The 18,804-nt window shown below is 53.5% G+C and overlaps 1 protein-coding gene across 7 annotated transcripts in view; it reads right to left on the bottom strand.

The window, feature by feature from the left end:
• CCDC88C (coiled-coil domain containing 88C) overlaps positions 1–18,804 on the bottom strand; it is a 147,753-nt gene that overhangs the window by 97,489 nt on the left and 31,460 nt on the right. Inside the window, exon 1 of one of the 7 annotated variants that reach the window (XM_031667902.1) lies at positions 9,873–9,970. The exons of the other annotated variants lie outside the window; for them this stretch is intronic. The gene's annotated coding sequence lies outside the window, so the exon portion shown is untranslated. Of the gene's footprint in view, positions 1–9,872; positions 9,971–18,804 lie in introns of those variants that run through there. 7 annotated transcript variants of the gene reach the window in all.

The following is an 18,804-nucleotide window of genomic DNA, read 5'->3' as shown; positions in this document are numbered from 1 at the left end:
TGAGAACTCTCGGCCTGGCTGGGAGGGAGGCAGACAGTGGCAGCACAGCACAGGGAGTACTGCCAAACTGCCCAGGCAAGTCTGGGAAGGCTTCCCAGGGGAGGCAGCTTCTGAGCTGGGCTGTAGAGAATGCTTAGAAGTCTGACACGTGAAGGACAGAGCCAGGAAATATATTAACTGCTAAGTGTGGGCAGCAAGTCAACCCTTTGGTTACCCTGAGCATCAAACTGAACTATCTGCACTCTCCGCGTTTCCCACAAGGGTGCCCTTCCTCCCACAGCCCCATCACCACCAGACTACCACCTGCCAGACCCTACTCGCCCTCCAAAGCTCAGCTAAAACGCCCCCTCCTCCAGGCAGCCACCTGATGCTCGATGATTTTTTTCTCCCCCGAACTCCTAATGCTTCATCAGCCCCCTTCTGTGGCACTTTCCACCCTGTGCCGTGTCAATCAACTCCCCACGCCGAAGTGGCAAAAAGCTGCTAATAGTGACGGTTGGGAAAATTAAATCAGAAAATGTTCCTCAAAATATATATTGAGTACACAATTTTTAAAAACCTCTTTTGTGGAAGAGGTGTCTTCTCTGCGTCTTCCATGTTGACACGGGAACCAAGATCTGAAACCGACTGTTCTGCTCTATCACTGCAATGAGGGTGGTTTCTCTGCTAATTCCTGTGCCTTGAAACCTGGAAAATCTGACACCATATTCCTTAAGATTCACAACCTGCAGCTGTTAGCAGAAGTTAAAAACATTTCAGAGTGGAAAAAAAAAGCTTTAAATTTGTTTTAGAATTTTCCATTAGAACTTGTGTAAGTGGAATACTGAATACAGATTTTTAAAAACATTCCAAAGTGAACTGGTAATGCTGGTTTGAATATACCATGCTTTCCAACTGTAAAATCCCAAATACAATAGTTTTATGAGCCAACTAAGCAAAACTAAATTAATTTTAAATTCCTAAACTAGAGAAGTGACTTTAGGCAGGAAAAGCCTCACATGTATTCCAGTGTTCCCAATGTCTAGTCCAGTGCTCTAGGAGGGATGTCTAAACCCTGCACAGATGTAAACCTTCCAGAAACGGCAGGTGCTGACTGTGCTTCAGGCAGGAGGGATGCTTTCTGAGGGCCCCCAGGAGAACCCTGTAGTCAGGAGGGATACTCCACAGATCTCCTATGCAGGTGTTGGAACATCCACGCTCATGCCACTGACTAACTCTCCATAGGACACATCTCACAACCTCTTCCTGGATTTGGCCAGAGGCAGCCCCTGAATGCATCGCAACAACTTGATGGCCAAAACAAAAACCACCTGAGGACCTGGCACTGGCAACCAGCCAACCTCAGGCTCTTGTTACCAGAAACACCAGACAGTGGGGAGGTTCCATCTCCTTTCTCCTCCTTCCCCCGACATTCATGTGAGGTGGCCAGGACAAGAATTATGAGCATTTTCAGCGTGAGGGAACAGCCGCAGCACAATGTCGCTGATTGTTTGCCAGCAGGGTCCAGAGCAAGACCAGGGTTGGAATCTCGGGCCTGGAGAGCTTCCCCCATAGACACCGTCTTCATCACCTGATGCCGGAAGCCAGGGCACTGTCTACAGCACAAGCCCACCCCACACCTTCAATAAGAACTCACGACACAGCCTGCCGCCCAACCCCGGCCAATCACACCCGCCACGGTGTCACCCCATCGGAGGGTAACAGGGACTTAACCCCAAAACCAACACTTTCTGGCTGCTAACTACAGCTGGAGCACAATTTTCTTTCTTTTCTTTTCTTTCTTTATTTATTTTTTTTTTGTCGGCCAGGCTGGTCTTGAATTCTTGACCTCAGGTGATCCGCACACCTCAGCCTCCCAGAATGCTGGGATCACAGGTGTGAGCCACTGCCCCCAATTTTCTTATTTTTTATTCGTTATTATTATTTTTCTTTTTTACCTCTGGAACACAGCACATTTTCTAACATAGCCACTGAGAGGAACACCCAGCAGTGATTTGTCCTCGCTGCCTGCACAAAGCCCGGGCCCGCACGCTTGTAACTCCATCTGCACAAGTGGCTCTCCTATCCACCCGGTCTCTCTTTGGAGCAGGGAGTCCTGGCAAAATGAGTGGCAATGAAGTGCTTTTATGTTACGAGGCTGTCATGTAAAGCTACTGATAGATTCAATCCATCTGTTCCACCTCATTTTGATTAATCCTGGAGTCCCTAGGGCCTGAAACCAACTGCAATCTGCATAAGCCCAGGAGCGCCACCACCCCCCAACAAGGCCACCCCGTGTCTCAGTACCCAGCGACCAACTGGGCCCGGATGAGCTTACCACATCATCAGAAAACCCCCTGCCACAGAACACTTCCTAACTGCCTGCCCTTGTGGCTGCGTTCACAGAAACAAACATAAGCCAGTTCATTGTTCACAGAAAGGAAAACAAGTATTTCCTCTGAGCTGCCCCAGGAGGAGGACAACCACTGGCAGGGAGCACCTGGAAACTCAAAACACCACCACGTGAGAGCAGAGCCTCTAACTCCGGCCTCTGCCTATAACCCGCTGTGTGGCCTCAGGCAAGTGACAGTCCCTCTCTGAGCCACACCCTCATCTGTACCAGGATCAGGACTCCCCAGTCTCTAAAGGACTTTGGTCTCCTTCAGAAGGGGGAAGGCAGGGGCTGGAAAAGGAGACGCTGCTGGCAAGGGAGGCACAGCCCATCTTTATGGCGTTAACTTTAACTCAGCTGCCAGCTCTCACCGGCAGGCAAGTGCCCACGTGTCCAGAAGCACTCAGGGAACCCGGCAGGGAGGGAACCAGAGGACGTTTCAAGCACCCCCAGGAGCGCCTGCCACCTTCCCTTTAGGGCTATGTGATGCCCAGGATTGCTCTGTGGGCAGACTTGTCTTATCTGATGCCAGGAAGGGCCTGTTCTGAGCCCCTGAGCCAAAGAAGGGTGGGGGGCAGCCCCAGAAACACGGGCAGGACACGGCATTCGACTTCTTGGAAGAGAACCTCTGCCCATAAACAGTAGTTCAGGAACCATTTTACAAGAGGAATGCAAGCCCGGTCTGTGCGCTGGGCTTTAGGAACAACCGGCTGCAATGATGCCGCGGCAACCACAGGTGTGGTGGGTGGGGGAGGGGAAGGCGGGTCAGCAGGTGGACGAATCCGTGCATACAGACCCCAACAGCAGAGGGGTGCCGAGAAGCCACATTTTAAAAACCAAAAGAGCCATCAAGATTATCCATAGAGTGAGGAAACCGAGGCCCGGGGCAAAAAATGACAAGAGTACTGTAGCCCCACAATCAGGTCTGGAAACCTTGGACTCTGCCCTAGGGCTCCTTATGCCACACCAAGAAGCTTGTATCCACTCCGTGGTGTCTGCTGAGGGCATGCCATGCCCTAAGGTGTGTAGGTAGAAGGATATCAGCATTAGGCTATGGATGAAGGGCAGGACCCTGTCCCCACAGGACAGCATCTGCAGCGGTTCCGGGCTGCCCTGTCCTCTGTGCCAAAGTCCACCCCTCCTGGCTAAAATGACAGCATCAGTGTTCCAGGCTCGGAGTTGATACAAGGGCCCTGATTTTATGGCCATGAGGGATCGTATGACTGTGACTTAGTGGTGGTAGAGTTCTTTTTGTTTGTTTTTTGGTTTGTTTGTTTGTTTTTAAGCTTCTTGGCAAAGTCAGTATTTCTGCTGATGGATGGAAAAGTCAGTATTTCTGCTCATGGATAAGCAAGAAAGGGGTAGAGAAAGCGTGGCCAGAGGCAACTACGGTATGCATGCAGGGTGGGCTGGGACGGGCATGATCCCCCCACCCCCCTAGCCAGAGTGAGTGTAGGGGTCCCACGGGAGGAGCCATGTGCTGTCCAGGCCCAGCCGGCCTCACCCACCGGTGGCAGGAGCACAGAGGCCGGCAGTGGCAGGAGTACAGCACAGACCAAGACCACGGTCTTGCTCCCAAGGAGCCTGTGGAGTCACAGACCGGGACCAAGACTGCCTCCCGCACCCTCCAGTCAGGAGTGGCTCTAGCTGATTTCCTGGGCGGGCACCTATCTGTCCTGGGCACACCCTCCCTAGCTCAGCAGAAGGCCTTCCTCCTCCCAGCAAGTAGCTGGGCCAGGGGAACGTGGCGCCTGCCCACACAGTGACCCATGTCCCACGCCACCGCTCACCCACCCAGGCCCGCAGGCACCTATGCCAGGGCAGGGCTGGGGCCAAGCCACACCCTGGCAGCCCTCACCCGGTGGCCTGACAATGCTGCCTCAATCCCAGGCGCAAGTCCAAGCAGGATGGTGAAGGGCACCTAGGAACCTCCAGCGGTAGGTGGCAGCCAGACCACCCCAACCTGCCAGGACCTGTGAGGGTGGGAAAGGCAGGCGGTGGGGGCAGCCAGCCCCCTACCCCATGCCCCAACCTGAGCCCAGGCCTCAGGGCACCAGCACAAGGGGCACCAGCACTCCTGAGTGACTAGGCCCCTTTGTCCAGTGTCCCAGGGCAGGCATCTGGAGGGCAGGGAGAGCTCCTTGAGGAAAGGCAGCCATTCCCTCTCTCATTTATGCCACGACATTTCCCGGGCATCTGCTGGGTGTCTGATGGCATGCCAGTTGGGAGGTGGAGAGTATGAGGCCAAGACTGCTGCCCTCAGAGCCAGGAAGACAGACAAGGAAGACAAAGCCTGTGGGATGGGGGGCAGTGAGTGCTCAGGGTGTTTGCTACAGGGCCAGGCCCTCTCCTGGGGGGCTCACAGCCTGATCCCACCAGCAAATCCCACCAGCAAGTCTGGCACCCTGACAGAAGGACGGCAGGCACCTGAGCTGGGGGCAGTGGGAGCAGAGGAGTGGGGAATCCAGAAAAGCTCCAAGGAGGAGGTGGCCGGAAGCTGACATGGGAAAGAACGAGGAGCAGGTGCCATCCAGGTAGATGGGGGGCGGGGGTGGAGGCGGGGGCGGTTGTTAGTGTAAGGAGGGCTAGGAATAAAGGAAAAATAAAGGAAAAGGAAGACACAGAAGGTGCCCCCACCTTGTGTCTCCAGCTACAGTCCCACGACGAAGGACAACTGAGAACCAGATGTGCACAGAAACACCGTTCAGGGAGTCTGGACCCAGCCCCATCTGCACATATCTAAACAGTGACAGCAGCAGCTTTGGAGTCCCCTCTGCCAGCCCCACCACGATGTTGCTGCTAGGCCTCGGCGTCAACCCCTGCCAGGTGGCCAGAAAGGCAGGTGGCCGAGCAGGCAGACATCACTTAACCTAGCGACAATCAAGCCGGTGCCTGGCACGAAATCAGGCCCCCAGAGGTGCTGGCTGAACCTGAGGACTTTCCTACACCTTCAGCTTTTGCTGGGTACTGTGCTCTCAACATGCTCAGGGGCGACACACCGTCCTCCCTCCTGCTTCAACACAGGGCAGCTCTGCAGGGGGCAAACACAGGAAGCCGCAGTCACCACAGTGAGCCCATAAAGAAAGACGGTCCCAGCAACCTGTGTGTGTGAGGAGGGGGGGTCCATTCTAGAGATCCCCAGGAACACACAAACCCTCCCCAGCCCCTGGGCTCAGGACCAAGGAGGAAGAACTCAGCCGGGACATCTGCTCGGGCCACCTTCTCTCTTCTTCCTCTGGCCTCACGAGGGCCAAGAAAAACACACATGATACCGGTCCAGTGGTGGTCTGGACTCACAAGGGCTGGCTTGGATGCTACACTGAGAACACTAGGGGCAGGTCTGGCCCCGGGAGCAAGTGTGCCATCTGCCTGGGCCGAGCAGAACTCGTGCTGGGCAAATGGCAAAGGATGAACAGAAGGAGAAATTCTACACACACGGGAACCATGACTCTCCAGCATGGATAAGTAAGACTGTAATTACCCCTCCTTAGCCCCCATTCGCCCCTCCATAAAAGCTTTCTGGATGAAACAGAAGTGGAGCAGACATTTCGTGCAAACCGGTCACTTTTTGTTACAGGAGTTTGCGGCACAAGATCAGACTTCATCTAGAGAGCAAGAAACTCTCCATTCTATCACCAAGAACATATTCTATAGCAGGAAAGTGGGGGAGGGCACATCGGGACACAACTGAAAAGCCGGGGAGGAGGAAGGTTCAGAAATGACAAGTTTCTAATGACTAATCTCTTGGCAGGAAGTGAAAATCTCAAAAGATGTTACTGACTTTGTGGCAGCTGTCCAAGTTGGGGGGTGGGCAGGGGTTGGAGGTGACCTGGCAGCCCAGCCGGTCCCCTGCCCACCTCCACCCGACAAAATCCTCTGTCCGGCAACACTTGCCTCCAATGCCTTCCCTACCCAAAGCCTTCCTCAAACCCCTCCACTGGCAATGGTCACTTCCTCAGCAATCAGAGCTCCCAGGCCCCTCTCTCATGTCCCCACCTAAGTCCTACACAGGGAACTGAGATCCTCAGGGTCCCCGGGGCAGATGCTGGAACATGCTCACCTCTGAATGCCCCCAGGGCTCTGGACAGTGTGGCCCACAGCACATGCCTGCCAGCTGCTGGCTAAGTGGAACTGACTGCAGGGAAGAGGGGTCTGGTGAGAACAGAGGCTTTGGGACCTCCAACTAAATGCACTCTCCCCCATCTACAGTGCAAAGAACACTTTCTTTAAATAAATCAGCAATAAATCAGCATGCTGCATAAACCAGGAGCTAGGCTAGACACACTGTGTCTACTACCTCTAATCCTAACTGGCAGGCAGTAGCAGGGTTAAGTCCACCAGGTATCTGCTAATGCAAGGTTCATTTGATCAACAGGTATTTTCATTGCTTGGGATATTGGAGTAAATGAGACCGCTAAAGAGGTAAATATATGTCACGTGTGTGTTAAGAAGCAAAATAAAGGAACAGAGGAGGAAGTGACAGAAAACAAAGCTCTTACAGACAGGTGGTCAAAGAGGGCCCTCCATGAATCCTCAGCTGAGCAAAACACGAGTGTAGGGAGGGTGTGAGCCAGGCGGACAGGTAGAACTGGAGAATCCCAGCAGAGGGAACAGCCAGGGGCAAGGGGTTGAAGCCAGACAGGCAGTGAAGTCCTGCTGAGCACAGAGCCAGGGGTGGCCCAGCCGACCTTTGAGGCCATTCCAACAGTCTGGCAGCGTCCGCAGTGGTCTCTGCGGTCAGGCTCGTTCCGAAGTCTCAGGAGGCACAAGGAGCTGTCACACAAGTAACTCACTGTGATGCTGGTGGTAGTTTAAGCTTGGGTCCCGGGCACAGAGGACTGGCAGTGGTTACCTAGAGTTCTGTGTTGAGCAGGATTTGGAGGCCAGATCCGGGCTCAGAGACAAAGAGGGCCAAGATCGGTCAATGGTGCCTGTCAGAGCCCGGAATGAAGATGTGGGGACACTCCCTTACGGAGCCCAACGGGACAGGCGTTGTAACACATACGTGGTATAGAACATGCCAAGGGGATGCGGACAAAACACCAGGAGCTCCCTTCACTAGTTATGAAGCTGTGGACTGAGTTTCCTCTGCTAAACCAGCCTTGCTCTTCGAGTCTCCCTCCTGGGCTGTGGGCTCCTGAGGGTGGTGATCTGGGCAGTCTCGCTCCCCAGGGCTCTTCTAGGGCCTGGCACACAGCAGGGCTCAACCATCATTTGTCAAAGGAGCTAATAAAGGGCCACAGCCCCAGGGTTAGCGTGCATGTGTGTGTGTGTGGGCGTGTGCGTGCGTGTGTGTGTGCGCGCGTGCGTGCACATGTGGGAGGGAGAGAGACAGGCTGTGTGAACAGCCTGAATCTAAAGGACTGGGACAGAAACAATGCCCTTCAATTAGACCAACTGGACCCCCTGCCGTGCGAGGCTCTGACCTGAGGACTCCAAAAACAATTAAATTAAATCAAATGATGCTTTTTCTTCCTTCCCTTTTCCTTGAAGTAGGGAAGCTTTTCTTCAGATGTGGGTGAGGTGGGGAAGAGGGGGGTGGGCAGTGGAATCAAAGAGCGTTTTTGGGGAAGAAGGGAAGGGCAGGCTCACAGACCCGCCCCGGCACCTGCTCATGAGGCAGACCAGCTGCTCTGGCTTCACGGCAGGGCCAGCCGAGAGCCCACACTTCAGGCAAATAAAAGCACCCTCACCAGCTGTTCCCATGCCCAAGCCAAGCAGGATGGCAGTCTGTGCCAGCCCTGCCTCGGCAGCAAGTGGACTCTTCTAGTCCAAGCCACGAGATAAGGGGAGACTCAACCCTGCCCACGCCTGGAGCCCCTTCCCTGTGTGAGGCTCCTCAGGGCGAGTGGGGGGCAAATGTCTCCCTCTGGGCTGACCCTTTCCAGCCAGCATGCATCGTCTTGCGTTCAGTGGGGCAGGTTCCTTAACTGTGCCCATTTCACAGAGGAATAAACTGAGATACAGACAATAAGGATGTGCCCTGGGGTCGCATGACTAGTAGTGGCGAGGCTGGGGCTGCAAACGTAGACCTCCCAGCCCCGTGAGTTCACAGGAGAGGAGGCTTGAACCCAGTCAGCCAACAGCCAGCGGCCCAAACGTGTCCGCAGAGGAGACGTGAGGAGCTGGGAGGTAGAGAGGACCCTTTAGGCTGTGGTGGCCAGGAAAGGCCACACTGGTCACTCCCGCTGCTGCCCCCAGGACAGGACGATGACCACAGGCCAGGCTTCTCTCCTGAGCCTCCTGAAACACCCAGGTGCTCCTCACAGGGCATATGCATATCTGGCTGGTGGTGGGGGCGCTGTCTGCTCCTGCTCCCCGACCTTGGTCGCCATCTTTTGTGCTTTGCACACTCATGACTGTCTCGATTTTATATCCGCTCGTGTGTTCATTCACTCACCCCAACAAGTATTTACTGAGCCACCGTCCCCTCGAGGCATGTGCTAGGAGCCAGGGCATGACGGTGAATGGAAGCAGATAGGAAGGACCCCTGCCCTCCAGGAACCACAGTCAAGGCCGCGAGGGGTTTTTATCCACCGCCCTCTCTGGAGAGCCTGCAGGTGGGAACACAGCCCTGGTGTAGCACAGGGAGGCGCTAAACAAACATTTCCTGCATGAACGCAGAGGTGAGAAGGAATGCCGGGAAGCCTGCAGCTGGGCATCCTGAGACCGACCCGGCAGCAGAGGCAGAGCGCAGAGATGCGGAAGAGTGGCTGGTGCTGTCTGTGGGGAGGCCCAGGAGTCCCCTGGATGGTGCCCTCCCATGGGGGCCATGCACCCCCAGGTAAGCCCAGTGTTGGCTTGGCCCCCAGCTGCCCACGACACCCAGGCCAGCGGCGGTGCTCTGCCGAGGTGCTCACTGCAAAGCCCTGTGGTGAATATTCCAAAGTGACTGCCACAGCCCCGGCCGCTCAGACCTGGGAAAGCGGGGCTGGCCCCAGGACATCGTGAATAACTGCTCCGGGTGGGCAGACCAGCCACTCCACACCCGCCCGAGCAATGCTGCCCTCTCCCAAGGCCACACAGTGGCTCTCACCCTCTGTCCACTGAGACACTGGTCTTGAAGAAAGGAGAAAAAGAGAAACAGAAGCCATGAAAAAGCACCCTCACCTGAACACACAAGCTCATCCCACCTCAGACTGTCTGCCCTGAGCTTTTCTCAGGAGGAGGGGGTGGCAGTGGCCACTGAGGGCTGGCAGCATCAGTCACCAGGGACAGGGCATGGGTGTCATGGGAGCCCTTCAACCCATTCCTGTGTGGCAGGCTGAGAAATGAGCTTACTCTTCCATAGCAGAGCTCCCAGACTGAGGCCTGCCGTGAAGATGACAGTTCTCTCCCAGGAGAGCCGGAGTGACGGTGCTGAATGGCTGACGATCTGTGCCACTTAGCTCTGATGTTGGCAGGTATGGTCATTCACTCCCTGAACCAGCGAGCAAGTGGAGTTCAGGGGATGAAGGGATAACCCCCGTCACCCGAGCATGGGACGCACTGTGGGACTCACCGTCAGTTCTTGAGAGTCCAGATCTCTTGCTAAATGCAGACGGTCCCCCTTGGTGCCACTTCATGGTTCTGACTTCTTTAACCCACAGGATTCACAGTATAATCATTAAGCACCCAGGAGTGCTAAGAACCACGGTGGGGAGGGTTACAAGATGCACCCCGAGAATGATGTTCATCTGTGAATAACAAAGGCCTTAAAAATAGTGACTTACACAAGATTGAAGTTTCTAAGGAGACAGGCAGCCGAAAGCTGCTATGTGAGCTCCCCAGTGCCGAGTGTCAGGGACCAGTCTCTGCTTGCCCCTCTGTGGGGACTGGACCTCCAGCCACTACGCTGCAGCACATGTAGCAGGAAGGAGGAAGGGGGAAGGGAGGCACGCTGCCTCCTCCTTCTAGGAAGGCTTCCCAGGAGCACGCGAGGGTGCTCCATACATGTCATGCAGCCACATGGCCATGACTAGCTGAGGGGAGACTCGGGGTTCTTTAATTAAGGAAGAAGAGCAGAGCGGGCACAGAATTGGGCAGAAATCTGCCACATTAGAGGAGATAAAACATGACCTCTAGCTCTGTGGAGATTACCATCTCATTAAAAGACACACGCACATGTGGAAATGATTAGTGGGTGAGGCCATATATAACAAGGCACTAATTGTGTGACACAGATAGGAAACAGTAGTTGAGGAAGTGCAGAGCCACAAGCTGGCAGAGGTCACTACAGCCAGCAGGCCATCTTGAAGTGAGGAGGCCTGAGCTGGAGGGACAGGGGGTGACAAGAGAAAGAGTAACTGGAAAAGCAGACTCCACCCCCTCCCCCAGTGAACGCCGGGCCATCACAGCCTCAGCTAAAGCAGCTCGGGGCCGCGGAGAGCGCTGGGCCTGACATGCCCCGAACTGGGTTAATTGTTCATGTCAGTCCTTGGCTCGGACACTCATCTTTGGTTTGCACATGGCCCACTTCCACTTAGTCACTTTTCACAATGTAATAACCACCTGCACACCCACCAGCCGAAACAAAGGCTGGGGCCTTGACAATAACCTACAGTGAACCAGATGGCACCCCCAGCGCACCGCCGCCTCCTCCCACCCAAGACACCAAAACCGGAATGAGAAGTACACATTCCCATGCTCTTTTTTACACAGTTTTATTGCATCTGTAAATTTTCCTAGAGAGTACAGTCATTTTAGTTGCTTTTAACTTTATTTTTAAAAGGCATGGTGCTGGATGTCATCGTTGGGAACATGCTATTTTCACCGGTATTTATGACATTGCCAGAATCCACCTACATCACTGAGTTATGCTGCAGTTAATTTGTTTGGACAGCTGTATAATATTCCATTGTGTGATCGTGTCTTCGTGTATTCATCCCTTCTCCCACTGATGGGCATCTGGGCGGCTTCCAGGTTTCTGTTATTGTGCGCAGAAGGGCTGTGAAGTCCCCGGCATCCATGTGCAGAAGTTACTCCGGGATACCCTTAGGAGAGAAATCAGCTGGGCCACAGTACGGAATGTGGATGGAGAACTGTAGGCATTAGTGCCAGAGAGTTTTTCCAAAGTGACCACACCAATTTGCACTCCCACCAGCAGCTGATGAAAAGCAGAACAGCAAAACCTTGTGACACACTGGAGTCCACGAGAGTTCTGACCCCTTCTCCAACCCCTCGTGTGACTGGTCCCTCGACAGGAAGCAAACAGACGCACTATGACCTAGCATCGCAAACTAACGTGTGGAAGGGCTGGGTCTTGCCCCCGAGCCAACCTGACTCGAACCCCAAGCTCCTGGCACCAACGCCTTCCATGCCTCAGGGCAAGACGCCACAGTGGGAGGCAGCTCTGACAGGCAGAGGATGAGGTTGCAATCAGAGGATCACATCAAGATGGATACCTCCAGAGGGTCAAGTTCAGGGTCAGGGGCTGAAATGCACACACTCCCACATCAGCGTGTACAGGATGTGGCCCTGGCCACCCGGGGCAGCTAGGAACTGGGCCCACGTGTGTGCTGTTGCAAGGTCTTCTACTCTGGTGTTTCTCACTCCATGTTTACTGCCTGATTCACGTGCCTCCAGGGGATCACACGAGCAGAAGCCTGACGCTGACCATGCCGCCTGGGGGAGGAACTCTAGTCTCCGCTCGCCTCCTTCCACTCCGCCCCAGCACCCATTCTCCTTGCTGCCTGTCAGTACCACTCCCAGAACAGCCCACAGTGATGGACTTCCACGGCCAGGCCTGGCAGCCACACCCCAGGCCCGGGCCTCCCGCTGGGATGTCTGGTTCACTGTCCACTTCCACTGGGTTTGCTTGAAGGCAATGCGAAATACAAACGCTGTGTCTGCCCGCAAGAAGTTTAGTTACCGGGAAAAGGGTCTATCCTGAAACTAGGATGAGATTTTACTAAAGACAAAGGGTTTGGGGGCTGAATACAGGCTCACTACGGGATATCAGAAGGGACAAAACTGTCGGGAACTGGGCAAGCCCACCGTGAGAACCACCTCCACGCTGAAGGTCCTTTCTCCTTGCAGGGGTCTCCCTTTCCAGCTTCCGGAGCAGGGTCCTGAGACAGTCAGGGTCCCTCCCCCACCTCATTCATTTCCTCATATTTGTTTTCACACATACATGCGCAAGCAATATTTGTCTAGTAAAAACAAAACTCACATTACTATTTATGCAAGAGTACAAACAACCTTTGTAAAACTGTTAATAATAGGATTCGGCTATCTGGGGTGGCTGGACATACTGCGGCTTTTCAGAAAACCTTACATAAAGCACACCAGTGTTCAGCTAGGAGACGGCGGCAGCAAAGGCCCAAGAACAAAGTGCTGGTGGAGGAGTTAGGCCCGCATCTCTAAATAGGTAAATCTGTTTTTAGAAGAGCGTCAAAAATTTCACGCAAGCCAAAAAGTTGTCATTAGAATTCTATACACTTTAAAAACATTTTTATTGTGAAAAATCTCAAATGCAAATAAAAGCAGACAGTACAATAAGCCCCTGTATACCCTCCAATTCAACAACAAGCGAGATTGGCTCCATCTATCTTTTTTCCCTTTGCTGGAAAGGGAAAGAATTTTAAAGCAAACTCCAGCATCATGTCATTCCACTTCTCCATCAGAATGCGCCTCTAAAGAATATTGGCATTTTCTTACATAATCACAATTACATGCTCTGAAGTTGTTTTTTATTTTCCCCTATGTGCCTCTTAAAATGAAGGCCTCTGTATGTGTTTGGAGGCCAGCCCAGAAGCAGGGACAGAGGGAAGGGGCGGGGGAGACCATGGAGAGAGAACTGTGTTGGTGGAAGCTGCAGTCCCCAGGGAGCGTTTGTGATTTGCACGCCCTGTATCCTCCCTGTAGTCCTCCCTCCTGTGACTGTAACCACTAACCACCAGCCAAGGAGAATGGGAACTTTGAAGGCTGACCACGTGGTCCACCAGTCCGGTAACGGTGTAATAGCATTGCTGGTGGAAAAATTTAAGCAACTCTTCTAAATACCAAACTGATGCCCCTTCCTGCAAGAAAAATGAGCCACAAACAGGGCTGTGAAGCAGTGTGTGCCCCGGTCCACCCTCTGTTTAACCCACTGACAGCCACTGGTCCCATCACGGGAAAGGTTACCTCCATCGCTCAGGGGCTCCCGGAGAAGCACCTGTGGGTGGGCAGAACTGAAAGGTGCTGGGGCTTTCCTGGTGGGGTCTGAGTCTCCTGTCCCCTAGCTTGTCCTCTGAAGGAGACTGTGACCCACCAGACCCCTCAAATATGCCCATGCGGGGGTCAAACTCCAAATCTCAAACAACCCGTGCGCAGGGTACTGGGGACACAGCAGATATGACCAACCAGCCTGCAAACTTGGGGAGCAATTTTTTTGGTTGAGGATGTGATCTTCTCTACATTCTCTATGCCCACGAAGTTGCATCCTCCTCCTGCTACTGAAGAAAAATGCTTTAAAACTCGACCCAAGAAGAGAGAGGGCAGCATCACTTTTTGCCCCAGGTGGCCCCTGCAGGGGACTGCCGACCTGTCTTCCATCCAAACCGGGCCTTCTGGCTGGGCACGGTGGCTCATGCCTGTAATCACAGCACTCTGGGAGGCCAAGTTGGGTGGATCACTTGAGGTCAGGAGTTCGAGATCACCCTGGCCAACTTGGTGAAACCCCGTCTCTACTAAAAATACCAACAATTATCTGGGCATGGTGTAATTCCAGGTACTTGGGAGGCTGAGGCAGGAAAATCACTTGAACCCAGGAGGCAGAGGTTGCGGTGAGCCAAGATTGTGCCAGCCAGGGCAACAGAGCAAGACTCTGTCTCAAAAAACAACAACAACAACAACAACAACAACAACAATCCGGCCCTTTCCTGCGAGACTCAGCTCACTCCTCTCTCCAGTCTGAGCCCACCTCCCTGCCTCCTTCCTGATGCCTTCCACGGTGTATTTTCTGAACAGCCCATTTTATCACGACCAGTCCAACATCTTATCTTCACTGTTTCACACTTTGTCTCGTGTCTCTACTAGGATGGGTTCTGTAATGTCAGGGCAGTAGAAAGAGCACTGGGTTGGATCTCAGTAGCCTTAGGTTGTCGTTTCAGACCTGCCATTAAATACAGAGACAAGTCACAATTTCTCTGGGCCTTGGTTTTCTCATCTGTAAGATGAGACATAGCCAACACTGTGCATGGAGCACTACTGTCCACCTCCTCCTGCCCCACAGCAGACATCACTAATGGATGAAGCACTCTTTTCCACAAACCTCAAAGTGGAGGCTTCATAATCCTTCTCATCACAGCCCTCTGGGCAGCCACAACCAATCAACTCAAGATTAAACCTATCTGCCACTCCCTGGACCAGGTGGTTTCTAGGGACCCTGTCAACATGGCGGGCCCCATGACACAGCACTTTGGAGATTATGCAAAACATGAGAACACAATCTTTCCCCAGCTTATCTGGCCTCTAAACTGGCCTTGTCAGGAATAACAGACCCTGAAAGGTTTTTCAAAGTCAGGTCCCTAACAAAGCTGTTCCATCTCTCCAGCTCAGCCTGTTTCCCTTTGTTCTATAGGACATGGGTCCTACAGACACCATCCAGCAGGTGAGGCAGAGACAACCCAGAGAGGAGGGGGAAATACACAACCACCAAAGCTGGGGCTGAAATTAAATCTGACCTCAGTCCAAGAAATAGGTACAGGCATGTGTAGATGCTCCCAAGGACTACCTGGCCTCCCACAGAAAATTCGAGGGGCGACCTTGTCTTCTTGGACATTTGGCACAGACTCAAGCGAACACTCCAAGCCCAGGCCATGTACCCGCTTTAAAATTCTCTGCTTTATCTCCTGCAACATAAAGACTAGGGCCTCTCAGGGCACAGGTGTCATCTGATTGTGCCTCTTTAACAACCAGTGTCACAGGCCCCGGAAATCTGTCAAGCCCTGGGCGTCGCCCTCATCCCACTGACCCAGGAGGCCACAAAGCAGGGGCCTGTCAGTCACTGTCCCTGCCTCCATCCTCCAAGGCTGGGGTTGCTCCTGCCTCCCTCAAAGCCCCTTCTTAAAGCCAGATCCTGCTGAAGGACCCCAGAGCTCCAGTGCACTCCTTCCCAGCACCTTCCAGCCCAGGGTCTTCCTGCCTCACTGCAGCCTCCAGCTTTCTTATAGAGCCCTATTCTCCTCACCATCCGCAGACTTGGAGCTGGGGAAGCTGCTTCTCAAAGGTAAGAGAGTCACCCCCTCGCACTCTGGCTCTGCCAGGCCTGGAGTGCCCAGGGCAATCCATTCCACAGAAAGGCTCATCTCCCAAGGAGACTGCCCAAAGCCCAGGCTGGCCATGCTGCAGTGGGGGGTCCAGCCAGGAATCTCAGGGGACCATGAACAGACGCCCCAAGCAAGACTGTCTTTGTTTCCACCAAACAACACTACTTTGATCAACGCCTTCTCCCCAGCACCAAGAACAAGAAAGCCCCTCCCTCTTTCGGCTTGGGCACTCAGGTGTCCGGGAGCCAGGAGGAAGCGGGAGGAGAAGGTGGGGAGCCAGGGACACTCTGCTCCTCAGAGGTCGTCAGGCGCTTATTAAACTGTCTCATCCTTGCTGGTTGAGGATACTCCACAGAGTATCAGTTTACTTTGCAAAACCAGTTCTTGCTGCTTAATAGTGTGGGGCTGGGTGAATGGCCGGTGGGAAACCAGACACCCCTGGGAACAGCCCCATTCCTGGGGAAAGGAAGCACTGAGAAAAGACATAAGCACTCCTGCAGGTCATAAACCATTTTATGGCCCGCATTGTGCTGTGACAGGGAGGGGGTCTCCAGTGAAGAGGGCCTAGCACTGGAAGGTGATAGCCCCAGAAGAGAGAGGCTTCTTTCTCACCGTGAGATGAAAACAAATTTACCTGCATGTAAACTTTTCCAGTAACGGGTGTTGCTGTGACACCTGCAGAAAGCAGCCTCCCTCTGTTTCTACTATAAAGGCCCATTCTGCAGGCAGTGTGAGGGCACGGCCTTCTGGAGTGCCACACCTGGGTACCACGGCACACTGGTGCATCCCGGGAAGATGTTCCCAGGGTACCACTCCTGGGTGCCAAGAGGACTGGTACATCCAAATAGACCGAAGTGAAAAAGCCAATGCGTCAACATCCAAGCCATGAAGATCACCCAAAAATTCTTAGGTGGAGGCCGGGCACAGTGGCTCACACCTGTAATCCTAACACTTTGGGAGGCTGAGGTGGGAGGATCGTTTCAGGGTAGGAGTTCGAGACCAGCCTCATCAACATAGCAAAGACCCCCATCTCTTAAAAAAAACAACAATAATAATAACAACAACAACAAACCAAAAATTCTCAGGTGGAAAGACTATGACCTTCACTATTGTGCTACACACTACACACTGGCACCAGGAGGAAAGGGTGGCCAGCCTACCCCCAAGTGCACACCTGGGACACCCATCCGCTGCTGTCTCCTACACTTGTGGCTGCTCCACGGTGCAGGGCCAGCTGGGGAACCAGGCTTGTCACTGTGCTGCCAACAAGCCCAGTGTGCTGCTGGACTCTGGATCCCGGAGTCCTCCCCCACTCCCTTCCTGGCCACAGACAGCCCCAAGGGTGGATGAGGCCCACTGGTGATACCCCAAACCCTGACTCTCAAATCCACAGCACGAGGGTGGTTCCTAGGGCATCATCCACCCAGCGGCAAATGATACTCCGGTTCCTATCCTCTAAAGACGACAAACTTTTTCCTTCCAAAGCGCATTCTCCCCATGAAGAAATGCAGTGTGATCCCTTAGATCCCTGGAAGGCTTTTCTAATGAGCCACACGGTGAGACCAGCACTACCAATCCTTTTCTAAGACAGACAAGGTCCACCAGGACACAGTACACTCAGGCAGTTTTGCTTTGAGCTTTGGGTGCGCAGGTCTGCAAGACCCCAAAGCACACAGAGCCCACGTGGAAAGTGTCGTCCACTGGCCAAGAGTTTTACCTAAGAAGTCTACCATTGAATGCCAGCCAACCGCAGCCAGGGCCCCAACACGCCTTTCCATCTCTACCCCAGACCCAGGGTTCTTTTACCCCAAAGCAACTTTAGCACAAGAAATGCCTTCGCGGCTGTACTCCCCACCACCCCCACTCCATCAGGCCTCAGTTCTGACAGAGAGCAGCACCCTGACGCAATTACGAAGGCGGGAACCTCCTGCAGCCTCAGTGAGAAAGTTCCCAGAGGAGGAACTAACACAGTGCCAGATGTTCTGCAGCTTGCCCAGCCCTGGGAGGTGGGGGTTTCCAGGCCCACTTGGCCCACAGAAAACCTGTGCTTGGAGAAGGGCCTCAGGTCACAAGGTGGGAAGCAAGGCCAAACTCGGACACCAAAAGCTGGTTGCCCCTCTTGAGTAGTCCAGGGTGTGCTAAACACGGGGCTAGATATTCCAGGGTTTTAAAAGCCTGCTTTTGACCAGGCATGGTGGCTCATGCCTGCAATCCTAGCACTTTGGGAGGCCAAGGTGGGAGGACTGCTTGAAACCAGGAGTTAGAGACCAGCCTGGGCAAGATAGCAAGACCCTGCCTCTAAAACAAAACAAAAAAAAATTAATTAAAAATAAAAGCCAGCCGGTCGCGGTGGCTCAAGCCTGTAATCCCAGCACTTTGGGAGGCCGAGACAGGCGGATCACGAGGTCAGGAGATCGAGACCATCCTGGCTAACACGGTGAAACCCCGTCTCTACTAAAAAATACAAAAAACTAGCCAGGCATGGTGGCGGGCGCCTGTAGTCCCAGCTACTCGGGAGGCTGAGGCAGGAGAACGGCATAAACCCGGGAGGCGGAGCTTGCAGTGAGCTGAGATCCGGCCACTGCACTCCCGCCTGGGTGACAGAGCGAGACTCCGTCTCAAAAAAAATAAAAATAAAATAAAAATAAAAGCCTGCTTTTGTCCTGGGTGGGGCACAGGGCTTGCTGCCTATGACACATCTCCACCTCCTAGAACTGTCCACATGCATTTTTATGTCAGAGGCCATACAGTACAGAGAAAAACATTGGGCCAGGAGTAGAAGGGCCTGTATTCCAATTTCAGGTCTGACACTCACTAGCTATGTGTGACCCCGAGCAAGCCAGTTAACATCCCAGGGCCTCATTACCTATCTGTAAAATGGGGACAGTAATTCCGGAACCATCTACTTCATACTCTTTATAGATCCTGTGATGACTGAGTTCTTTCTATGATGAGCCAACAATTTAAAAAGTAGAGCAGGCCGGGCGCGGTGGCTCACGTTTGTAATCTCAGCACTTTAGGAGGCCGAGGTGGGTGGATCACTTGAGGACAGGAGTTCGAGACCAGCCTGGCCAACATGGTGAAACCCTGTCTCTACTAAAAATACAACAAAAAAAAACTAGCTGGGCATGGTGGTGGGCGCCTGTAATCCCAGCTACTCGGGAGGTTGAGGCAGGAGAATCACTCAAACCCAGAAGGCAG

Source organism: Papio anubis, chromosome 7 (genome assembly GCF_008728515.1).
Source record: "Papio anubis isolate 15944 chromosome 7, Panubis1.0, whole genome shotgun sequence".
In the NCBI taxonomy this organism is placed as follows: Eukaryota; Metazoa; Chordata; class Mammalia; order Primates; family Cercopithecidae; genus Papio; species Papio anubis.
Note: the sequence above shows the minus strand (reverse complement) of the source record. Positions and strands in the feature narration are given on the sequence as shown.